The sequence below is a fragment of the Oncorhynchus clarkii genome, chromosome 1 (genome assembly GCF_045791955.1).
Source record: "Oncorhynchus clarkii lewisi isolate Uvic-CL-2024 chromosome 1, UVic_Ocla_1.0, whole genome shotgun sequence".
Taxonomy (NCBI): Eukaryota; Metazoa; Chordata; class Actinopteri; order Salmoniformes; family Salmonidae; genus Oncorhynchus; species Oncorhynchus clarkii.
Genome location: NC_092147.1, coordinates 35,111,355 through 35,118,262, shown reverse-complemented (window position 1 = coordinate 35,118,262; position 6,908 = coordinate 35,111,355).

Genomic DNA, 6,908 nt, shown 5'->3' with positions numbered 1-6,908 from the left:
GGAACACTTAAAGTCTTGCTTATGCCAAAATGACAGGATCACATTGGCTCAAATACATGATTAAGGGAGTTCAGGTGTGTTATATTTTTAAGGGAGTGCTGTACACAACATTTGACATTGTTTCCAAATTTCTTTGAAATATAATTAAATACAATATGTGTGAAATTATTGTCATGTTTTGGAAGGAAAACTAAGTGTTAAAAAAAATGTGTTGGAATGGTGCACCGTTCTTTAAAAGTATTAATGTGAGTAGACCGCTGATTGGCACATTTTCCCTAAAGCATCTTAAGGCTAAGTTCATCGTTAGAACCTTCATAGGGGCATCGTTAAATCTCCAAGATTGTTTCCAAAAACAATCGTTACTTCATATTCATCATCTCAGTTGTAAAGAAAAACATTGACAACTTTGTATTTGTAATCAACTTTGAAGTTATTGGTGGTCACAGAGAGATAGAACCACATGGTTTATCCATGTTTACCTGTAATCCTTAAGACGTCCCTACCCCATTGAAATTGACATTTAAAATGGTTAAGGGTTAAGGTTAGGTAAAGGTTAAGGTTAGGGTTAAAGTTAGGGTTTTGTGTAAGGACGTCCCAAAGATTCCGGATGGCACTGACCAATGTGGTGCGTTGGGATGCTATTGTAAACTTAAAAATGTGTAACAAGAACAAGCATTCGTTGTTACATAAAATGGCAAAAAAGACAGCCCAAAAATAAATCATGAGGAATAAAGTTTGGAAATGTCTGTCCTATATCTAGGAGATATAAGAAAGCTCAGGAAATATGAGTTTTTTTGGACACATTTAGCCCTTTATTTTTGATGACACAAAACTACCTGCATACCTCCATTAGTTTGTATGGGTTACCTTCAGATGAGTTCCATGCCACTTGTGGGGGTTGTAGAGCAGAACGGAGAATATCATCGTGTTTGTGAGAGTCTCCATTTATTCATTAGTTTGTAGCTCAAACGGTTCGGACGCTTCAGACAGAAGTTGGCACATCAGTGTTACCGACTTCAGATGAGTCCCGTGACACTTATGGGGGTCGTATTCTATAGATGTTATCGTGAGAAGACCGATTTTCGGGATGAATCATGGTTAGACAAACACTGCTGTAGCTCGGCCACCTAACACCGCAGATGCGGAAGGCCGACATACGTGGATTCGGTGGATTGAGACACAGCCAGTGGCAGCCCGTCACCTGTTTAGCCCCCTAATATATATATACACACACACACACACACAAACAGTATATTTTTGTAGTTGTTGCCTGTCTTGCATGTTATTTTGTCATTAAAATAACAGTTTGGAAACAATGTAAAAAATAAAAAAAATAAAATAATAATCATTGAGTTAATAAAGCCGTCTACAAACTTGGTCTCCTTTTGCTTTCTTGAGTAAGGCAGCTCCAAAATGCAGGTGTTTCAGTCTAGCTCAGTGCTGTGAAGGTGGGGCAGCCAGCGGAAAATACAGAGCGTAGGGGTTGGTAATGTTCTCTAGTTGCGCTGTGATTGGCTCAGTGTTCTGTCAGTTCTGGGGACATCACCGCAAAATCTAAGGGTAAAGCTCGAAAGTTCATGCCTTTGGGTGCTGCCATAGTTACATTAGAAGTGCCCATCCAAGAAGGCTCAAGATCATTGGCCACAGATAAAATTACATCAAATCACATATCTACAGTAGCTTTGATTGGACTGATCATGTCAACATCATACTTTCAAAATCTTAGCTAGCAGTCATCATGAATCAAGTTGACAATCTACTGGCAAATCCTTTTCAATCCTTGTCATATGAAGAGAAATTATGAATATAAATTATAGATGAAACGTATCGGTGCTCATCGGCCATTGGACATAAACATTACACAAGTTGGAAATCGCAAATTCAGCAATGAGGGGTTGGGAAGGAATCAGTGGCTAACTGCAAGTATTGCAAAGTAATCACTAGCCTTCTATTCAGTGGAGTGGGTGTGGGGACCCAAGTCTGGGTTTAAGGATCTCTTTTCCAGCTAAACATTCAACATTGGCCATGCTGTCAATCCAGCATGACTTCTGCAATGCTCAAAACAACTGGAAAATTTGGAACTGAGAAATCTGACCTCATTGAGTTCACAACAACTGGGAACTTGGGAAAAAAATTAGCTCCGACTGAGAAAATACGTTTTGAACGGTCATCCAACTCAGAATTGCAAGTTGGGAACACGGCCTTTCTAGAGCTACGACCTGAAGATCACTGATGACATCATGATTCAACCTTGTTTTTTCAGAGTTCCCAGTTGTCTTGAAAGCACCATAAATCCAGAAACTTTGATGTAAGTTTGTTAACAAAATTTTCCCACAAAGGACCACCACCTTCCTGTTCAATTGAGCACTGCACAACAAGGTGAGTCCAAAAATGTCTTGTATGCTGCTTTATAAATTATGTAATATGCCAGGGATGTATGTATACTGTCTGTAGCTAAGAAAGTAATACTAAGTGTATGTTGTGAAGTAAGCTGTTAGTAGCCCATGTGCCTCACCCTAATAATTTGATCACTTTCCCCCTCATAATATTGCCGACTGTTTTGACTTGGTGGTGCACATGTAGCCTATAGCCTGTTTTAGAGAAATGTCATCATCGAATAGTGTAAGATCTTTCATTGTCTTCATATTTGCCACCTTTATTTATCTTACGGTTCTAAGTTGGTGTACAAGGAGAATACTGTAATGGCCCCATGTTCTGAATTACGTCCGTCGTTAGATGAATGAGACCAAAGAGCAGCATGGAAAGTGTTCATGATTTTTAATACTGAACTGCGACAAAACAACAAAATACAAAACCGAACATAAAGTTCTGGAGGGCTAGACAGCAACTATGCAAAAACAAGATCCCACAAACTAAGGTGGAAAACAGGCTGCCTAAGTATGATCCCCAATCAGAGACAACGATAGACAGCTGCCTCTGATTGGGAACCATACCCGGCCAACAAAGAAACAGAAAAACTAGAATGCCCACCCAAATCACACCCTGACCTAACCAAATAGAGAAATAAAAAGGCTCTCTACGGTCAGGGCGTGACAGTATGTATATATTATTGAATCATGATAAATATTGTTGTGACAAAAGATGAGACATGAATGGCCAACATTTTATTGGGAGTTGATACATACTGCACATACAGTTGAAATAGGAAGTTTACATACACTTAGGTTGGAGTCATTAAAACTAATTTTTCAACCACTCCACAAATTTCTTGTTAACAAACTATGATTTTGGCAAGTCGGTTAGGACATCTACTTTGTGCATGACACAGAATTATTCCAACAATTGTTTACAGACAGAATATTTCACTGTATCACAATTCCAGTGGGTCAGAAGTTCACATACATTAAATTGACAGTGCCTTTAACATAGCTTGGAATTTCCAGAAAATTATGTCATGGCTTTCGAAGCTTCTGATAGGCTAATTGACATCATTTGAGTCAATTAAAGGTGTACCTGTGGATGTATTTCAAGGTCTACTTTCAAACTCAATGCCTCAATGCCTCAGCCAAGACCTCAGAATAATTTTTTTAGACCTCCACACGTCTGGTTCATCCTTCAGACTACAGTTTGCAAATGCACATGGGGACAAAGATTGTAATTTTTGGAGAAATGTCCTCTGATCTGATGAAACAAAAATAGAACTGTTTGGCCATAATGACGGTTATATTTGGAGGAAAAAGGGGGAGGCTTGCAAGCCGAAGAACACCATCCCAACCGTGATGCACAGGGGTGGCAGCATCATGTTGTTGGGGTGCTTTGCTGCAGGAAGGACTGGTGCACTTCACAAAATAGATGGCATCATGAGGACGGAAAATGATGTGGATACATTGAAGCAACATCTCAAGACATCAGTTAAAGCTTGGTCGCAAATGGGTCTTCCAAATGGACAATGACCCCAAGCATACTTCCAAAGTTGTGGCAAAATGGCTTAAGGACAACAAAGTCAAGGAATTGGACTGGCGATCACAAATCCCTGACCTGAATCCTATAGAAAATGTGTAGGCAGAACTGGAAAAGCGTGTGCGAGCAAGGAGGCCTACAAACCTGACTCAGTTACACCAGTCTGTCAGGAGGAATGGGCCAAAATTCACACAACTTATTGTGGAACGCTTGTGGAAGGCTACCCGAAAAGTTTTACCCAAGTTAAACAATTTAAAGGCAATACTACTAAATACTAATTGAGTGTATGTCAACTTCTGACCGACTGGGAATGTGATGAAAGAAATAGAAGCTGAAATAAATTGTTCTCTCTATTATTTTTCTGACATTTCACATTCTTAAAATAAAGTGTTGGTCTTAGCTGACCTACGACAGGGAATTTGTACTTGGATTAAATGTCAGGAATTGTGAAAAACTGAGTTTAAATGTATTTGGCTAAGGTGTATGTAAACTTCCGACTTCAACTGTACATACTTTGTTCAGTTTGTCATGTTTAACTGCCGTAAATATGGTGCGCAGTGGTGCGCATGCTAATCGAGTAGCATGCTAACCGAAAGCCATTTTAATTTGTTATAGATTGTTTTTTTGTATGCTTAAAACCCTACCAGTCCCAAGACACCAGCAAAAATATGCTTTTCATTTATCAGCATGTCCAGCCCTTAGATTTAGCCTCACAATTAATTGTTTACCATTTTATTTAGAACATGAAACAATTTGATATTAAACAGTTGCATTCATGAGTTTTTATTTTGAACATTTAGAGCAGGTTCCTGTGGTTGGCGGTTGCAGTAAAAAAGAAAGTTGTACTTTTATTTTTGTTGTTGTCTCTGGGCCGTGAATCCTGAATCTAGCATGAAAGAGCATCTTTGTAGCTGTGTGGGCTAATATAGTACAAATGTTTGTCCTTGGGGTAAATTCAACCAATGGACATGGGGGAAGTTGAGCCAATGGTTGAGCCAATGGTTGAGGCAATGTAAAAGGTTAAGGAAATTGAAGTGTTTTCTTCCCAGGTGTAATGCAAGGCATTATTGCTTGGATAGGAGGTAACAACAGGGCATGTTAAAAGTGTTAAAAATATACACAAATGTTTGTCAGGTGTTAAGCCTGATGCTTAAAATTATAAAACGACAAAGTGATTGTATTTTATTGTGTTTGGGAAATAAAGACAGTGGTAAAATTGAATTCTGTACAGAAATTTGTAGGCGGCTGAACTTACCATGTCCCATTCCTGGGGTAAGTTGTGCCAAGAGACCACTGTTTTGGACAAGCTATGTTTTCAAAAATGTAATGTTTACATCAATTCTGATTATTTCCAGGGATACACAACATCCTGAAATATATGTAGATATCTTTCTTCGAAATAATACTATATTTCCCTTGACAGAGTGATGGTGAATGTAATTTTTCTTCTCAACTTACCCAACTCACCCATATTTTAAAATGTGGGAAACTGGGAAACTTATAAACTGGGAGCAACGAGTTGTATGCGTTCACCTGTTTTGACCTTGTTAAGAAAGTCGATTGGCTAATGGCAGGCAAGCAAGCTGCATCAACCATAAACTAAAAGTACAGATGCTCAAAGAATTAGGTGTTCAAAAACCATATTAATAAATAGTTTTTTACAAATAATGTTTTGTTGTTGCATGTGTCTTCCGAAAATGCTGTTACAGAGGTAATTTCCTTAGTATTTGACGTCAGAGTTCAGCATGTTGGAGAAGTCAAATGCTCAGACATGATAGACGAGTTTCCCACTAGTAATGTGGATTTTTCCCAGTGGTATGCTGGTATTTACGAGATATTATGAGCAGCATTTCGTCTTTATGTCTTTATTTAAAGGGAAAGTGCTACATTTAGGCAATCAAGCCCTTTTTATTACTTGCATAGAGTCAGATGAACTCATGAATACCATTTGTATGTCTGAATGCAGTTTGGAGGAATTTGAAGGTAGTTTCTGGAGCCATCGCTAACTAGCGTTAGCGCAATACTGGAAGTCTACAGGTACAGCTAGCATGTTGTGGTATCTATGAGTTTCTGACTCTGGGTAAATATTTTTAAAAGTTCTTAATTGCCAAACTGTTGCACTATCCCTTTACTCACAGTAGCTCAGATTATCCCTTAAAGTGGAACTGACAGCTTTATAACTACTTTGCAGATATGAAACAGACAAACAGACAGATATGAAACAGAATGTAAAATTCCCAGTTTATGCTACGAAACCAACTTTAAAAAAATAGTTTTTAAAAATAGGTTCTATTTGACTCGAAATTCCATGATGTAGACTAAGGCATTGTTGGCAGAATAGATGGTAACTATCAATATATGACTAATATAGTTAATTCACCAATAAAATTCTTGGTAGTCCAACAAATACTGCTCTCCGGTCGTAAATCACAACTGGCCTGGTACATTGTTTACCGCCTCCAGCCATCCTGGATGCACTGTTTTCAGTTCCAATGACACAATATTTTGGACAAATACTGACAAATGTTACTAAGGCTGGGACTGTCAATACAATCAAACTAGCAAGGGCATGACCTCAAGTCAGTCATAAAGCGGAATAGGCTAGCTTATCTATTTATGTAGCAAGCTAAAAACACAGAGCCTAACTAACTAGCTGCAGGGAGGATGCCATGTCATTGGACACGTGGGTGATGGCAAACTTTTCCCCCCCATATAGTTTTTCGGTGGTTACAGCTAGAGATGCAGGTGTCATTTGGTTAGCTAGCAAAAAATGCTAATCCCTTTGCTAGCTAACTATGCTGAATTTATGCTAACTGTGGATAGATGTTAATCTCTTAATTGTCAATCAAATGTACTCTATTTGGCATCGATCAAATGGGCAAGGCAGGCAAATTCCCATTCAGTTGTCAAAACATGGGTCGGGACAAGCATACATTGGCAGGCAGGCTGCAGAAGGGCAAGCAGGCTACTAATCCCCCTCGTTTATC